This window comes from Pelecanus crispus, chromosome 3 (assembly GCF_030463565.1).
Source record: "Pelecanus crispus isolate bPelCri1 chromosome 3, bPelCri1.pri, whole genome shotgun sequence".
Lineage (NCBI taxonomy): Eukaryota > Metazoa > Chordata > Aves > Pelecaniformes > Pelecanidae > Pelecanus > Pelecanus crispus.
The window spans coordinates 114,096,898-114,116,607 of record NC_134645.1 but is presented as its reverse complement, the minus strand read 5'-3'; positions in this window follow the sequence as shown (position 1 = coordinate 114,116,607).

Sequence of the window (19,710 nt, the reverse complement as noted above, 5' to 3'; positions counted from 1 at the left end):
AGCTGGTGAGTGATCCCTGGACTGTACCTTTTGTTTACCAACAGAAAAGGACCTGCGGGTCATGTGATGGTTGGAAGCCGTCTTGGGCATAGCGAACACAAAACGATAGATTTTTCGATTCTCAGAGAAGTAAGGAGGGGGGTCAGCAGAACTGCTGCCTTGGACTTCCAGAGAGCAGGCTCTGGCATGTTTAGGAGCCTGGTTGACAGAGTCCCTTGGGAGGCAGTCCTGAAGGGCAAAGGAGTCCAGGAAGGCTGGATATTCTTCAAGAAGGAAAACTTAAACGTGTAGGAGCAGGCCATCCCCATGTGCCGAAAGAAAAAACGATGGGGAAGAAGACCGGCCTGGCTGAACAGAGAGCTTTAGCTGGAACTCAGGAAGAAAAGGAGGGTTTATGACCTTTGGAAGAAGAGGCAGGCAACTCAGGAGGATTACAAAGATGTTGTGAGGTTATGCAGGGAGAAAATTAGAAGGGCCAAAGACGAACTAGAACTTAATCTGGCTACTGCCATAAAAGATAATAAAAAACGTTTCTATAAATACATTAGCAGCAAAAGGAGGGCTAAGGAGAATCTCCATCCTTTATCGGATGTAGGGGGAAGCACAGTGACAAAGGATGAGGAAAAAGCTGAGGTACTTAATGCCTTCTTTGCCTCAGTCTTTAATAGTCAGACCAGTTGTTCTCCCGGTACCGAGCCCCCTGAGCTGCAAGACAGCATCAGGGAGCAGAATGAAGTGCCCATAATCCAAGGGGGCACACAATACTGTGTCCAGTTTTGGGCCCCTCACTACAAGAAAGACATTGAGGTGCTGGAGCGTGTCCAGAGAAGGGCAACAATACTGGTGAAGGGTCTGGAGCACAAGTCTAATGAAGAGTGGCTGAGGGAACTAGGGTTGTTTAGTCTGGGGAAGAGGAGGCTGAGGGGAGACCTTATTGCTCTCTATAACTACCTGAAAGGAGATTGTAGTGAGGTGGGTGTTGGTCTCTTCTCCCAAGTAACGAGTGATAGGACGAGAGGAAATGGGCTCAAGCTGCGCCAGGGGAGGTTTAGGTTGGATGTTAGGAAAAATTTCTTCACAGAAAAGGTTGTCAAGCATTGGAACAGGCTTCCCAGGGAAGTGGTGAGTCCCCATCCCCATCCCTGGAGGTATTTAAAAGACGTGTAGATGTGGCACTTAAGGACATGGTTTAGTGGTGGAATTGGCAGTGCTAGTTTTATGGTTGGACTTGATGATCTTAAAGTTCTTTTCTAACCTAAACTGTTCTATAAATCTAAGATTCTATCTTCCCCTTACTTTTTCCAGTGTCCCACAGTGCGTTGAATAGTAACTGAAGAGCCTGGATTTCAGAGTAATCTGGCAGTGTTAAATACTGTTAAGTACCATCTCAGATTATAACCATGCAGTTAAAATATCCTTTATGACACCAGGAACCAAGAAGAATAAAAAATGGTGTTTCCTGTTGTAAATGTATTAATAAATTTTGATTCAAGGAGTGATACTGTATCCTCGGGATTACTCAAAAAATACAGAAAATTAAGGTACAGTTTTGGCAATACAGTTGAGCAGAAATAGTATCTCACTGCTGTTTAGACAAGGGATATGATTGACCACTACCACCAGAAACTGACTGTAGGTTCCTTCATCCTCATTCATGCCATCACTGGCACTTTTCTGATCCCAAGTTGAGCTATTTCAGGAAACTAAACTAAGAGAAAACTCACCTCTAAGGTTACTTTTCTGCTGGTTAAGATCCCTGAACCACTTTTTTATGGGGATGAACAAATACAAGAGTGAATACAAGGGAAGTCAGTGGAGCACAGAGATCAAGTTGCCTGTTCTGGATACTGCTTGCTATATGATGAACTATATAATGAAATTGTACCTTCAGTCCACCAAGGTGACTTATAAATTTGTATGTAACAGTGTCTGGCTGGACACTTCATCTTTGCTTTTGCTTCATTAGCCCTCTTTCACTACCACTTTTACATGATTACTTGTTTCCAACTATCGAATGGCAGCCTCCAGATGTCCCTGAAAGAAACCCTGTTCTGAGTCCAGACCCGAGTTCTTCACTCAGCACCACCCATCTGCAGTTTCTTTACCTGATTTATCTATAGCTACCCAGTCACTAGATCTCTAAGCCCATCTTATATTTAATACCAAGCACAGAATGAAGTCTCCTTCCTTAACTAAGCATGTTAAATGGCTGCACTTCACTGTCTTTCTGAAAAATTACAGTGCAAGATCAAAACACAAGCAGCAAAGTACTTGGGAAAAGGAGTAGTACAGCTCCAAAGAAGTGGGGGACTTCACCTTCTCTGCCATGGCCAGCACTGATTCACCCTACTTCTTGCATAGCATCACAAGAACTGTGCTCATTTCATCCCACCTCCTGATGATACGGACTTTGAAGTCTCAGTCTTGACCTTGCCTTCTTTAAAGCACAGTCATGAAATGGGCTTTCAGTTGCACAGTGTGTCTAAGAATACATGCAAATGCCCATGTTATCCGACTTGTATGATTCTTCACTTGTGTTCAAATATCTAGGTCTTTTTTTTATTTCAAACATGCATAGAAATGTAAATCTGTTTTTCAGTTGTTCTATGTATAATAGAAACTTGCCATATCTTCATTTCTGAACAAAGCAAAAATGCATTCCAAGCCCATCTTTTGCCTTTCATTTAATTTTTCCATTATTTGTGTACAAAACTGAAAACATCACAATGAGCTCATGAAATCACTGTAAAGATAAGAATATTTTTTCTAGTGAGAACTCTGAGAGTTGTAATAAACTGACAAGCATGAGTCTTGCATGGATATCTGAATATGAATGCCTCCTTTTCTTCCTTCCTGATGAGCCAGAGTGGTTTCCAGAGAAAAATATAGGACATTTTCATGGATATTCCAGTATGATAAATACAATCATTAAAGATTTAGTAACCCAGAGATGGACACCACAAATAGCTATGTGTACAGCACATAAGACTGGGCTGGCAATCTCATTCTTGAAGCAAATCCCAAAATATTTCAAAGAAGGGTGAAGGTGAAAGAGGGGCAATTAAAGCCTGCCTATACTGATGTCAAGAGGACAGAATAGTAAAATTCTTACTGCTGATCAGAATTAAGCTAGCATGTACATGAATATGATTTTTAAATGATCACAGCAGGTTTTCATTCTAAGATTGCCTATTGATTGTTAATACACTTTATCTCAGCATTTCAGTAGTAGAAACAAGACCCTGTTATTCAAGGACAGCTCACTTATGCTAAATGCTAAAAGTAAATACTTCATGTAAACCAAAAAATCCCTATAATATTTTATCTTGTACTGGGAGAAATCTGTAAGAAAATCAAGGGCTACGGAAGAAACATGGAGGGCTTTTTCTTACTCTACTCCATCCATTTCACAACAAATAAAAACCACAGCACCATAGGGAGATCCTAAAATCTCCACAGATACCAAGGAAAGATCTTCTTTGGAACAACAGAAGAAATGGAAAATCCTACTGCTCAAATTTCAGAATTTCATTCACACCCTCCAAAGGAGTGTTTTGACACAGCTCCTATGGTCCTCAGAGGAAATGGATAAAGACTGGTGATACCACGCACAGATTTTGTGGAAGGAAAAAACTGAAATGAACTTCTAAACACTTCAATGTGAATGTATCCAGAATATGCAGGCCTTTTAATGGACCTTAGGGGGTTTGAAGGTATTGAAAAGACAAGGTAGATGGTGTGATTGATTTTGCTCTACTTTCAGAACAGGGAAAACCACAGCAAAAGACTGCAAGATAATGGAGCAATTCCAAACACTTCAGTTCTTGAGTCAATTCTGGGATTTATTTATTTGGCAGTAAACACTTCCTGAAAAGAAAAAAAAAAAAAAAAAAAAAGAGTAAGTTTTGTACCAGTAGCTCCCACGTGAATCAGATCACAATACTGTAACTCCTTTGGTAAATTGAACTAATGGCAAAATGAAATGACAGAGAGGTTGCAGTCCATTCAGCTCATAAGCAATTTTTTGTACCTTTATCTCAGAAAAGCAGTCATCCCTGAGGCAGAAAAGGTCACTGGAAAGTTCAAAATGCTTATTTTTCAAGTGTCACATTGTTCCATCCTGGTGGCCTGATATCAATTACGGAGAGCTCTGTTGAGTTGTAGCTGGGGTGGTTAAAGTCACGTATGTTACTTTGAACAGTTCTTAACAATTCCGTGGTTTGCAGAATGTGACTTACATGATTTCTCCTGGTTTGGCAGTAGCAAGGTGAAGTTTCTTTTAGAAGCAGTGAAGTATGTGGACCAGAAAGCTATTGCCATCAAGGACACATAATCAAGGACTAATGGCAATGGCCTTATTTTAATATAGAAGTTAATTTACTAGTAGCTATGGCTAGTGTTGAGAAGGGTATTGGGTTGAGGTACTTTTTGGCCCAAATGTCACTGATCAAATTTTGCTCTCTGTCCTGAACTTGCTTTTAGTATTAAACATGCTCACATCAGAACTGCTTTGAAGAGAAGAAATGCTTGGATATGGCTAATGAGAGAATAACCCACGCAGCAGACTGTGACCTTCAACAATTTTTTTTTTTCTTTTACATCCCTACATGAGAAAGCAGAGCAGCAGACACACACAAAATATGTAGTGGATGACATAGGAAATAGACACATCATCAAAAATGAGCATACAGTGCATTTAAATTCAGTATCACAAAATAAGAGAAGGCTTTTTGGAAAAGAAAGCTATGAAAGTGGAATAATATCATGCTACTTCTCAGCAAAGCATCTTGAAACTTACAGTATTACAGATAAATAGTCTGAAAGGACAGGTGTAAAAATAGTATACCTATTTTGCAGGTAAAAGATGAATCATGACAAGACTAGTGGAGAACAATAATTTGCTGGTCAGACTAGGGATTTCTAGCTGTTCTCCTAGAAATCCAGTGGATATCAGGGATCTTTCTCAGTTAAAGAAAGAGCTTAAAGAAATTGTTCAGCATCTTGAACTCCCTAAGGGTATCTCCGTGCTTCCTGAAATTAAGCTGTGTTACTAAAAATGTTCTTTGTGGTCTTACTAGAAAGAAGAATCTTAGTTATTGAGAAAGACAATATAATCCCACTGAACATCCTCCTCTCCTGGCATGAAGGCATGAAGGAGAGCCACCAGGTATCCTCTGATGCATTAATTTCTTTGTCACTAAATCTCTCTGCAGGACAGAGTCATAGCACAAGCTTTCTGTGGACTACCATAGAAAAGAAGGTGCTTTGACATCTGAGATGAGTGACAGAAATGAAAGATTTTTTTGATCATTATGTCTCATAACTCTGGGGTCACTTCAGTGCTAAGACAATACTGATAATATATATTTTAATGTACAAGTTGATGCTTAAGGATTCTTTTCTAAACCGTTGTTGGTTATGACTAAACAACATTGTGGTCACACAATGGGTACAAAGTAAATGTACCTTAAGAAAAGAGTTACATTCCACATTTTCTAGTCAGAATGAAAGAAAGGAATAAATAAAAAGATGACTTGTGAAATCAAGCAAACACAAACTCACTCAGAAAGTACATTCAAGATGCAGTATCCAGAGAGATAACTTTTCAGATAAACCACCAAATGCAAATATAAAGCACAATTATTTTCATGCACATTTTGAGATGCATTTGGTCTACTGTTACGTAAAAAAGTTTTACAGCATTTTTACTGACACAAATGTCTGTGACCTGATTTGCATAAAAGAGAAGGAAACCAGGAGTTGTTATGGCAGCAAAGAGCAGCAACATGGTTGCAAACCTTTCTTCCATCCTATGTTAATTAAATGTACCACAGTGTGTGAAGTAGCTCTCAGAAAACTCGGATTTTAAAATTCTTGAGTGTAATTGAAAAACTCACTGCAAAGAATGCAAACGGCTGCTGGACAGATCAAAGAGCATATGAAGAGTTATTTAACAGGTTTGCTAATGGAAAGATAATGGCTTTTATGAGGATGATGGAACAAAAATAAAGCAGCAGACCTGAGGATAAATTAAAAAACAAAAAGAGGCCTTGTAAAATGAAGCAGTAACACAAATCCATTAGCTGTAAACACTGGATAATATTAATCCTGTAAATGGTACTCCACGTCCATTTTGTGCATCATCTTGGGTGAAAGGTGGTAGCTTGTAGCAGAAAATAGGTGCTCTTTTATTTTAATGGTCTTGAATAAGGCTGTTGCCTGTATTGACAGCTGTGCCAAGTAGCAGCTGGTAGCTAGGCAAAGTTGTTTAATGTTTATAACAATGAAGAATAGATTTGTATGGTTTAGAACTAAAAGCTTTTTGGAAAATATCTAGAATAAATATTCTAAAATGTTGGAAAAATATTAATTCAAAGGTAATTTTTTATGAAAATGAAGTTTTATTGAAAGAAAGGACAGAAAAGTGACAAGAGCATTTTCCCACAACACATACTCAGAATCATTAATCATATACTCACTCAGAATCATTAAGTAAAGTAAGAAAAGGCAAGGAAAAATGAAATCTTTTCTTTACATTATATAGTCATATTGAATGAGGGAAATACAAAGAAGAAGAGGATATGGGGACTGATTTGACTCCTAGATGTCTTCAGTAAGAACTGGGCTGAATCAATTGTCTGCTAAATGCTTAATAAGAAACCCTACTGAAGGCAGTGGAGTTCCATCACTTTACCATCAATTTTTATGGGGCCAGGATTGTACTCTTCACTTCATTAAATGAATCGTGGGAAATTAGCCTCTTTCTTTCTTTCTTTCTTTCTTTTTTTTTTTTTTTTTTTTTATCTCCCTTCTCAGTTGCATGGGGTATTATTTTAGAGAGATGAGAACACCAGGTGCTTGAGAGTGGGAAGAGACAGATAATCAACTGTTCTGATTTATTGTTCAGTAAATTAATTTATTCGTTATGTCGGGATGGTAGACTGCTATTCCTGAATGGACTGTGAAGTTATTACAGCAGTAGAAAACAAAAAATGTATTTTAAAAAAACATTAATAATTTACGAGGAGTAAGTTGAGAACACTTAATCATAACTGTTTTACATAAAGTAAAGTAGATCACTGTTAGCTACACTGATCAGTTTGGCTTTTTCAACAAAAATCCCTAGTACTGATGGCTCAAAGGACTTAAAAGTTTTAATGCAGCATTTTACCTGAGTTCAGTGCGGTAGGCAGTGCATAATCAGCTTATAGAACCTGCTGTGTTCTTTTGGTTTTTGAAATGCATATAACAGGTCACACACTGGGGTTTATTTTTATAGACATCTACTACTGTCAATGCCTTGCCTTGTCAAAAACTAAACCTGTGAAGGAAGTAAACCCATTCTGTGCATTGTTTTCTCTAACACTGCCAAGAAACAAATTCTGCAAAACCTAAGCAAAGGTTTCAGTTTTCCTTTGTGGAGGAGAGTCTCACAGACCTGACTCATACAAGGTCCTGGAAGCAAAAGGGACTGGGCACTGAGGAACCCCCTCTGTCTACAATATTCGGTAAGATGGGCATCTCACTGGAGCTGACAGATGTACAGACCACCCGGAGCATTGACAGTTCCTATTTTCTGTTTTTCAAAGGCCTGTTTAGACAGCCAAGTTGCCTCTACACAGGTTGACCTTCTTAATACAGAAAGGCACACTCATCCCAGCCGAGGGGCACAGTGGCTGGCAGGAATGGCCATTGTGTTCCTTTCACCCAGGGAAATCACAACGCTTTACCAAATTATGGACATATTTTAGAAAGCTGGGCCCCATTACTGACTGATTTAGTGGTTGAAAAAGCTTTTTATGTTCATGCATGGACCATCTTAATTGCTTGATTAACATTGCAATTGAATGATCTGTCAAATCTGTCTATTTGGGAAGACCAACTCTGCCAGGAAAGCATATCTCTTCTCATTGTTCCTAGGTCCCAGCTAGTAGTTTAGAGGAGTACATCTTCAGCAAAATCACAAAATCCCTTTTTTCAATAAAGTTAGTTTAATTAAATTCCATTGCTGTAAGTTGCAAAGTCTGGTTTTACATATAAAACTTAGCACACTCTTTAATGGTGTCCAAAACAACTCTTCCGTGTTATAAAATTCAAGAAATAGAAATAGGTGAAAGCACTTGTGTGACTTTGATTACTTTGCAATCTGAGTATGTTTTTATGGCATGTCATTGCATGAAGTCAGTAGTATGATCTAACATCTTGGCTATATCTTATTCAGTCTTCAAAGGAAGTTTGATAAAAGAAGCTCTTTAAATGGGAACTAGAACAAGGGATGGAAACAGAAAGAATGTTTTTTTTCTTTAAATAAACTCTTTATTGTGGGGAGAAAAGGAAATCTCTTCAAATACTAAAATAGGTTTCTAGTTTTAAAAGCCTATCATTATGGAATTAATTTCTAGAGAGCAGAATTATTCTGGCAAAACCAGTGATTTTAAATTATTTGGAATTAAATGAAACATCAGCAGAGAGTGCCCTGTGTTTCACAAAGCTAATTCTGTGGTATTTCATAACACTTTTTCATGTTCAGACAAGTTAATAAAGAAAACTGCTTATCCATTGATGGCCAACCACAGACACCTGATGTGCTATGGTAGAGCTGCCAACAGTTCCAGAGTTCTCTAAAAGATCACCTGAGTTTTCTATGTCTATGCAAGCTATGACATGCAAAGGCATTGTAAGTGCTGGGGGTAGCAAAGTTTCTAATCAAAGTTTCTCCGAAAATGCCATCAGTCTCCAAACTGCTAATGCATAGTGGCAAAAACAAATGTCAGAGAAACTTTTTCTTTATAAAACAAAGTTGGAAAGAAAGTTAAAAGAAAAGCAAAGGATAAATCAATGCACCATTCTGCTGGAAAAAAATTTCTACTGATATAATAAAATGAGAATATATATTTTAAAAGTACTATTACAGTGTTTAATAAATAGAAGTACTTTTCCATATATTTATATGGACATTTCTGGTATTCCAGTGTGGATCAGAACTGAAAGAGGCTCTCATAATTTTAATGTGCATCAGCAAACTAGTAAGTTGATATTGCATTCTCTGGTCTCCCAGACATTTGTTTCATAAAAACAAAATAGGGAGGAAGAACAGGGAGCTGTTGTATTTAGTTTTCTGTCAGGGGAAATACATGATTTCCAGGACTGTTTTTGATTTTTTGTTTAACCAAAAATAAAAACACATATGTTTATTTCCACCAATATTTATTGAATGTATGCCAGAGAAGATTAATTATTAGGGCGAACATGACTAATAGATTTAGGCATAATGTTAATATGTGACATTAGAGGTCAGATCTGGTTAGGCAGAGAGAGCAGACCTGCATCAGTTCATGGCTGAAGACAGTATTTCTGCCATGCAGTGGCTTTACCCAGCTTTGAGGATCATCTACAGTTTCACTGTCCTGAACAGTTCATAAGAAAGAAAGAATCCTTTCCTAATACCACTGTGCTTCATAGCTTTACTGTCTATGTTCACTCTGGACTATTTTCATTTCCCAGTATTGGCACAACATCATACTTATGATGACGGTTTAGTTTATTTTGAAGACATGGTCAACTGTCAGTGTCTAATGCTAAGTCACAGCCATTCTCAAGCATCCTTGGAAAAGGCACAGAAATCTTTGAGATGACTAAACTCATAAAAAACCCGGTGGAAATCCCCAGATGGGTAGAAAAGGAGATGAAGAGATTGTCCCTTCCAACTAAGGGAAAGACAAGCAGAACGCAGTTGTCACCCACACTGCTGGGTGATAGCCTGAGAGCCCACCAGCATGCATGAGTTGGCTGACTGATGCCCATGCATGTACCTTAGTACACTGCTCCACAGCGCTTGCTCTCCTGGACCCCCTGGGTTTGTCACAGCAAGCCTGGGAAGGGGCTACTCCTGTGGAGGAGGGTGCAGAGGTTTCCAGAGCAAGTATCCAATGGAAACAAAAGTTTCCTAGCTCTGCTGATACAAGAAGAGCTCATTTTCTTAAAGATGGGCATATATTCTTAAGTGTCTATGCTATGGTAAGCAGCTTTCTAGCAAAATTTCTTGCTAGTTTCGACCATTGAAGGCTTCTAGTTGCAAGTGCACCAAACTGTACAGTTTTCTTGAACTCCTTTAGACTGTGTTCACTTGTATTTTTCTCCATTTCTACAGCAAAATGGTGGGATGTAAGTAAAATGTGTCATAATTCAGATAAAAGGAAACATCTCTGTGTGTATGGGAGACACGGAATGTCACATTTCCAAGTGTGGAGACAGAAGAATTTCAGGTATAAGGTTCTAGATAGGTATTTTTAAATTGCTAGGAATACCAATAATCTTCTTTCACTTTTTCACCCCAAAATTAGATGCCTACACTAAGCCACTTGGCCAGGTCACTTTTCTGCTGTCACTGGGGAGACAGTCGCTGCAGGAAAGGAATTCTTCCATTTATCTTTCTCCATTGCTTAGACAAGAGGTCTAAATGAACAGTGTAGACAAGATGACAAATGGTAGATGAGCTAATCCTCTCCCTATGGGACTAATAACAATGTGCTCTAACAGTGTTGAGAAAAGTGTCCCCTGGTGAAAATCTGGAATCATGTTTTTTTCCCTAGGGAGCCTCCTGTCTATTCTTAATGATAAAGAATGTTTTGATTGCTGTCTATTGTCTTCCTCCTGAGTATGCAAAAAGGTTGTGTGCAAATTATAAAGCCCAGGAAAGGAATGGATCCCCTGAAACATGATGGCTTTTATGGGAACATGTTGCTGCTGCTTCTTCCCATCTTCACCATTTATTTCAGATCACGCAGGGTTTTGCCCCAACCCATGTAACAAAACACAGTGATATGAAAATGTATCTTTAATGATAAAATTTACAGCTTCAACAATCAGTATTTACTGTTAGTAATATTTACCATTAGTAATACTTACCATGACTTTGGTTTGACATGATACTCCACTTCAGAAAATCTCAAAGAAATCCTAGTATATTTGCCAGAAATAAGATTTTTAAAAGTGTATACACTTTTTTTTCAGCAAGTGAAAAATGCAAAATATTTGTTCATCCTTGATGTCTGCAACCTGAATCTGTCACCGTGTTTCAAGTAGGAATGCGCACCCAGGATTTTCATATGTGATTTCCACAGCAAGTTTTCTTTCCACAGCAAGAAATGTGATTTAAAAAAATGAATTTTGGGGTGTGAAGTCTTATAATGATTAGTTCAATGCTTTCTTTACTGTTAGCATAACTGAGAAAATGTAAAAAAAAAAAAGTTATTTAAGAAAAAAGTTCACAAGCTCTGTATTATAAACAAGTTTATAAACAAACCTGAAGAATACTTCAAGACAAGTAGTAAAAATAAAGTATTCCTCAGATGAATATGTCCTGAAAAATAGATTTCTCTGAAACAAGTCCCCAAGGGATTTTATTAACTTCACACATTTCTTTCCATATAACCCCAATAAAATCCATCATTGCTAGAAATCTATAGAAATATTGAATATTTACATTTTGTGTAAATCTTATTTGGTATTTGAACTTTTCCAAAAGTTGCATTTCCTAGTGTAGCAGTAATATGGGTAAAAACAATTGGGAGCTCACTGTAAATGAGACATGGAGTGTCCCTTTCTACTTATGCCAAAAACTAAGTAAGGTAGTGAAATTTAAGACAAAAAATATTAGACAGGACAAACTCAGACATGATGTCCATTCCAGTGAGATATATGGTTGGGAGAATTAAATCAGGCATTTTAACCACAATGTAAAATCACACCTATGAGTTCCATGCTTTGGACACAATTAATCCAGTCAAATGCTGTGAACTGCATGACAAGAAGGCTGGTGGCTATAAACAAAGAGGCAGACAGACAGACAGACTGGCAGACAGACAGAAGGCAAGTGAAAGAGAAGAAAGAATACAACAAGCAAAAAAATCAAGAGATGTAATACTTCTGCAGGAGACACATTCTCAGAAAATTTACTAAAACAGTACTCTACCTAGTATTGGTAACTAGTCAACTGATATTTAAACCTTCTGTGCTGCCACTGTGTGATAGTATAGTGAATTCACAATTATTCCTAATGTCTTCTCTGGGAAAATTAATGGATACCAATATATTTAGGCAAAATCCCAAATATTTCATAGAATCATAGAATGCTTTGGGTTGGAAGGGACCTTTAGAGGTCATCTAGCCCAACCCCCCTGCAGTGAGCAGGGACAGCTTTAACCAGATCAGGTTGCTCAGAGCCCCAGCCAACCTGACCTTGAATGTTGCCAGGGATGGGGCCTCCACTACCTCTCTGGGCAACCTGTGCCAGTGCTTGACCACCCTTGATAAAAAGATTGCCCCCATCTTTCCTATAGGCCCCCTTTAAGTACTGGAAGGCCACAATAAGGTCTCCTCGCAGCCTTCTCTTCTCCAGGCTGAACAACCCCAACTCTCTCAGCCTGGCCTCGTAGGAGAGGTGTTCCAGCCCTCGGATCTTTTTTGTGGCCCTCCTCTGGACCCGCTCCAACAGGTCCACGTCCTTCTTGTGCTGAGGGCCCCAGAGCTGGACGCAGTACTCCAGGTGAGGTCTCACCAGAGCAGAGTAGAGGGGCAGAATCACCTCCCTTGACCTGCTGGCCATGCTTCTTTAGATGAAGCCCAGGATATGGTTGGCTTTCTGGGCTGCAAGCGCACATTGTCAGCTCATGTCCAGCTTTTCATCTACCAGTACCCCCAAGTCCTTCTCCACAGGGCTGCTCTCAATCCCTGCATCCCCCAGCCTAAATTGATATTGGGGGTTGCCCCGTCCCAGGTGCAGGACCTTGCACTTGGCCTTGTTGAACGTCATGAGGTTCACACAGGCCCACCTCTCCGACTTATCCAGGTCCCTTTGGATGACATCTCATCCTTCTGTCGTGTCAATTTGTAGCAATTATGAATGATGTAGCATCTCTTAATCCAGTCAGAGATGAAATATTACATTTTTTATGTTATTAGATTCCCACCAGAAGGGTTAGAAGTCCTCACATTATTCCCACACTCCATGGTGTCCCACACCAGTACAAGCAGAAATAGTGTTGCATACAGTTTTGGTGCCTTCTACCATTCATCAGAAACCATTCTGACATTTCACCTGTTCTTTTTAATTTTCTGCTTCTCCATGTAGGAAAATAAAGAAGGAATGGTGAAGAAAAGTTTTAAAACAATTACTGTTTTGGAAGACAGTGTAAGTGACTAAAAAGTTTGTGAGACAAGTTCAAAGTTAAACACTTAATGCTACTTAGCTGCTACAGGGCTTGCTCTTTCTGTACATTCAGTTCAGTTTCTGTCAGACAGACAGAAAAAAAGCAGTGCTGCTTCTAGTCCTGGAGAATATTTCTCATGTTTAGCGGTACTGATTAATGGATGTGAAAGACCGATGCTGCATTTAAGATGTCTCAGTCAGATCGAGACCACAGAGACTCAAAGAAGGGAGCTAATCTCCTGAGAAAAGACCTATGTCCGTTTAGTGGTAGGCCACTCTTCAGATTTGATAACCCGTGTGAATCAGACAGACGCACTTCATTGGATGACACACATATCTTTATGAAGTCAGTGATTATAACTCTATAATCTGATATAAATACTATCTTTATAAAAAAGAATATGAAATTAAAGTAGAATAGGAATTATATAAAGTCTTTGAACTTACCATAGATAGCCCATGAGAACAAGAGAAGATTCGGAGTGGAAGGTTACAGATAATCTGTTTTAGATGTGGCTGCTAGCATTACCTATTACTAGGACTTCTTGTTAGTTCCCATTATAAGAAACTTTTAAAAAACTAATAAGATTGAAAAACTTTAACCGGTTCAGCTATGCTTTTCCAGGCTGGGTGCCTGACTCTTGCTGTTGCATTTTGGTTTGTTGTTTGTTTTCAGTTGCATCTGGTTTTTTTTCCAGAGCTTTGCTAAACCAATTAGGTTATCTTGAAGAACAGAGGAATGAGATCAGAAAAAAAAATTCTTAGCAAAATTAGACAATTCTGAACATTTGTTCAGCGAACATCATCAATTTTGTGCACTTCCATGAGGAAGGGTTCCTATCCAGGAAATGATGAGTGTGCAATTAATGGTCATCTCATAATATACATACACAAGAGATTAGAAAAAGGTTGGCCAAACTTCTGAGTGCTTTTGGTCCAAACTTTGGATTACTTGAACTTGTAACTTAATCATGCTCTTATTACACAGCTTTTTATTGTTGTTATTTGCAAGTCTTATTCATTTCTTCATTGAATGTTAGTGGGAAATGACTCTTCTTGTAATTCTTTGCAATGTTCAGTTCCTAGTGAGCCTGATGCATGAATCACAGTTATGTTATCTCTCCTTCACAAATCAAACAATGCCTTACTATAAGCCCAAATTCCAATTGCTGATAATATAGTGGTTCCAGTTTTGGCTGTGTTCAGCTTTTCATACTGCTGTCCTGCTGCTGGCTTACAATTCTGTCGGGTTGTCTGGCTCCTGCTTCCCTCTCCTGTTGCAGCTGGGTTGGCTTCAGGCTATGATAATTTTGCCTGCAGTCCTTACCTCCTGCTGTTCTATCAAGGACAATAATGCTTGAGGCTGAACCTTAAATTTTAAATCCTTTATTCTGCAGAGCCTTAAGGCACACTCTACTGCTTCAAGAACCAAATCACAAAGTGATGTTTTTGTAGGTTTGCATGTTTTTCTAAATCCCAGGACATGACCTTATTTGTGGCAAACACTAAGCAGAGTTGCTGTAAAGACTGCACAGCCTAGATCAAAGTAGATTTGTTTTGTAACACAAGAATTTCTAAACACCCAGCACAACACCTTTCATATGCACTTTGGTTCTCTTACAGCACTTCTCTTTGCAAAGCCAAAGTTGGCCAATATCGTAACATAAAAACACTGTATACTTACTTCCTTTTCTTGCAAGTGTAGGAAGGAAATCTATAGAAACTGATATGCCACTCACAATTTCTTAACTGTGTAGGTAAATTTTCTCAGGAGGGTTTTTCAAAATGTACTCACCAGCTTGCGACTAAATAATTTATTTTTGGAGGACTGTGTGCTACTTTAACATTTCACATTTGGAATGATAGCCACTCAGTTATTCAAGTAACGTGTGTCACGTAAAAACAACATCAAGAGACTCAGAATCTATCTTTTTTTCTGTATCATATTTGCTGCACCAGATTAATAACAGCTTTGTAAACTTTAAGTGGAGTGTATACTGATATTTATAAGAATTATACCTTTCTGAAATGGCATTGCTTGTCCATTGTGTCCATTGTCCTTTTGTCTGACTCTGTCTTTTGTCCCTGTGCTAGGGAGAAGAGAATATTTGCAAATCCTTATAGTTCCATATGTTCCTGCAAAGCAGTAAGTTCAGTCATTAGCAAAGTACTTCAGATTTAGAATAGTTCAATGGAAATAAAGCAAAGCACTTGTAAATTAATGCTAAAAGTGCTTAAGGACGTTGATAGATTAGGACCTAAAAGTATTCCAACTCTTTACAGCTTTATTTACCTGCAGACTGAACTTAAAGTATTCACAGTGAGCTGACTTACCCTGTTTTGATTTTCATAGCATTCTCTTAATTCAGTATTAGCAATACAGCCACAGCCATTTAAACAATACTGGAGTATTCTGAAATATAAAAACTTTTCACATTTATTTTCAAAGATGCCTTTGGAGCTTCAAAAACTCATTTGATCCCAAATAGGAGCAAAAGCAACACGTTTTACAGAAGAAATATGTTGAGAAGATAATGAATGCAGCTCACTGCATTTATTTGAATTTAGAAGTGGGTCAAAATATATATGTTACTTACACGTGTTGAGCAACTGATATAGTCTTTTAAATATAGCCTTTTTAGTATTGTAGAAGGAGGCTGTGTAAAGAAAAAGCTGTTTCATCACCTTGACTACAAAGACAAGTGTGTATGTATGTTTATGTTATGAAACAGATGCAAAGGACCCTATGTATAGTGTATGGGTTACATAGTATATATAGCTATAGTTGCTCCCACTTAAGCATCTTATAACATGGCATATGAAAACTTGTTCATGAAGGTAAATTATTCTACTTGTTTTATACAGAGAAACACAAATGTTGCAAGATTAAAGTTTCATTCTTCATTCTATTGTAATTAATGGAAAATGTTGAACTCAGCAGAGCACTAATGTCAAAGTCACTCAGGAGGTTTGTGAAATAAAATCTGTACTATTCCTACATGCTCTCTAGAATCTTCCTACACTGTTGCTACATACTTTCTAGGACTACTAACTAGTTTCCTTATTATTGATCCACACCGGTTGATCAAAATTCCCATCTGTAACATGTCCCAAATAGTCTTTGTGTTGAGTGATATAAACAAGTTTCACATTTCTGTTTGATTTGTAATAAGTACTAAAAATGGTAGAAAGTACCTGATGTTTTAACTTGAGAAAAAAGGGCTCCCTTTGCTATAAATTCATAGCTCCAAGGCCCTTTGGAGGCTCCAAAGTTTCACAGTTAAGGTACTACAGAAGCCAATCTTTATTTCAGAGATAAAAACATATGTTTATCTCACCTTCTAATCTTGTTCTCCTGGCTCCAGCAATACACCCTCTGCTGCCAAGCAATCTGAATGTACATCTGCCTCCAAGGTATATCTGCCTCCAAAACTATAAGGGAAGTGGCCAGCTGTGAATGACATATAAAGACTGAACCAAAAATACTTGGAGAAAGTGAGGAAGAAGCAATATCTCGATGACGCTTTTGCAACACATCATCTGTGAGGGGCCAACACAGAAAGTCTGGCTGCTAATCAGAGCTGGATATAAGCCATAAAGTTCAGCTACAAATGCAAACTTTCCTGAAGCCTGAGGACATTTGGCTTCATGCACTCAGTAGATAGAGGAGGGCTAACACTAAGTGTAAGTATTTTAGCTTGTATAAATTATGGAGGTGTTCTGGTGCAGAGGTTTTCTTCAGATTCACATCCATTATTACTGTTGATTGAGGACACAGCAGGAAATAATTGCAGATTGAAGGGTATTAAGGCTGTTTTTCACAAACCTACTTGGTCTGTTTTATAGGTTTGTTCTTAGGGAGAACAGTTCAAGAGGAGAATGAGTGGGTCAGGTGGAAGGAGGGGAGACTGCCCCTTCCCTGTGGAGTTACTGGGCTTGCCCCCACTGAAGGCTGTGGACTTTCTGTTCTGGTGATCAGTAGAGAGTCATAGCAAGCTACGAGGAGTTTGCAGCCCAGAGAAGCCACTGAGAAAATAGGGGTGCAAGGAGTTGTGCCTTGGCACAAAAAGACAAATTCCTAAGGACCAGAAGGGAATTACTTATTTTTCTGTTACTCAGACAACTGATATATTATCCAAAAGCCCTGATTGAGAGGACTTTCCCTGCAGACAGAGTGGACAGCAGGAGACTGAATTAAAAGCCCTTTTTTTTTCCCATAGCATTTTGCCAACTCATTTTGAGTTTCATCTACTTGAAAGTTAAAGATGCCTATTTATATTTTAACAAATATGTAATAGATTTTAGGTAGATCTATCTCAAAACTGGACAACTTGGAACCACATAGAGGCATACAGTCACAAGAGATGGGACACACAGAAGGTGAACTTCCTTTGTTCTCATCATCGGACAAAGAGAAAAACAGTGTTCATTTGCTTACTGAGCTATGCACTTTGCTCTGAAATAATATTTTTTCTCACTGTTTGGCATTTATGCCAAACAGTCTTCATTCAGCTAGCATGGACCTGGCAAAGGAGAAAGTTCTATTTCTTTTACTTTCATTGGCATTCTTTGTACACAGGTTTTTTCCCAACTCACATATAGACTACCTGGGTGAAGTTAGGTTTTAGTACAAGTCTGGGAGCTGTTCTAACTCTCCTTAGTCTCCAGTGGCAAAATTATCTCTCCTTAAAAGAACCACCTGGGGACAACAAATTTCTCTCTCCCCGCCCCTCACAATGTTTAATCCAAAGCTAGAGGACTACACATGCAGCAGATGTGTTTGTGTGCACTATATAAATCCATACTCTGAAGCCTAGGCTGAATATGTGTCACCTTTATGTCAGGAAAATGCCAGGACCCACAGGGAAACTTGTTTCCAATTCTTTGTCTTGTCACTGTCAGGCATCTGATCCCTGGTGCGCAAATGTATCATTGCACCTTCTGTCTCTCAGCTCTCTGATCATTCAGACCCCTTACCATTTAGTTCAGCGTGAGGTACCATACACTTCAGATATATAGCCTAATGGCTTGGTTGCAAAACTTGGCAGTGTTTCTCCCTAAGGTACACATGCTAAGATTATAAATATCTTGCACTGAGGGAAGCTGAAGGGGAAAGAGTATTTGTGGTGGTCTCAGAAGCAAATTAACCCACATCTAGAAAGCCCCAGTGGTGGAATACTTCCCTTTCACAGAGTGGTTTAAAATGCTTTGTTGAGCTTTGTGACCTTGAGAAAGCCAGACAGACTATAGTTAGGTGAACACAGCAGATGGAGAGTGGGAATCGTGTTGGCTCTACAAAGGATAGTTGACATAGAGAATAGCTTCCTCCAGTCTTCGTTGTCCACAGGAGGGCTGCAGTATTGCCTGCCTTCGCTAGAGGAAAAGCAGGAATGTTGCACGTGTCAGTCAGGCTGATGGTTGTAAAAGACTGATGGTTGAGCAAATCTCTGCAGGAGAGTCTGAATTGCTTTGGTCTTTCAATTAGGCCAGGTCCGGTGACCCAGCAAGTGGAGCTGTGGTTTTATGACAAACCATGTCCGGCAGCAGTACTGGTTGAGAATATTCTCATACCTCATATTTCTTCCAGTTTCCCATTGCTCACATATGTCCCTACATTAGCAACTTTCCCCTCAGGTCTACATCCATAATTCTGTGTGAGACTTTACAGTGAAGCAGGTTAAGTGTTAAACAAACCAAATCAAACAAAACAAAGCAATACAAACCAAACCAAAACAAAAAATCCTGGAATTTTTGGTTTAAAAAAGACAGCTTTTCTTAAGGAGCACTTCAGGTACATCTGACGAATTCACTAGTGTGTATAAAATGCTGAGGTACTACATGATAAATACATAATAAAGTGTAAAGAAGAACAACAATTGAATATTTTTAGCAGTGACTACAGTGAGGTTTTGCTAAAAAACTTCAACCACTTCCAGTTTCTGTTGGTGGCTGTTTTAGGAAACATCTGATATAACTAAGTGATACTTGCACGGGGCAGGATATTTATATCTTCTGCCTCAGTCTTTGGAGAACCTTGTACAGAAGTGCCCTTTAAACAGTTTAGGATTAGTAGCTAAAAAAGTATTTTGTAATTTTTTACATAGGTTGAAAACTGTCCCACATCTGTCACTAATTCTTGTTTTCAGTTGACGAGCAAGGTCTCTCTTCAAGGTTTGACAGTTTCATGGAAGAACTTGCCTTCTCAGTCTCTTTTGCAGAGTATTAATTTTATTTTGTTTTGCCTCCCCTCCCCCCAAAAGGTTTTTGTTCCTATTTTGTGGTTTGGTTGGTTGGTTTGAGGTTTTTTTCTTCTATTAGAAAAGTCACTGAGACCTGCTTTGAATCTAAGTTTCCACGTGTTCTTGGACAGTCTTCTTCTAAATGTACCTCGACTGTATCTATTCATTAGCTTTTATAGTTTATGTCTCTTTCCTGGAGTACCTCTCAGCATTCTTAGCTCCCAGAGCTTCCTCTCTGCCAAGAAGGTAACAGCAATATTC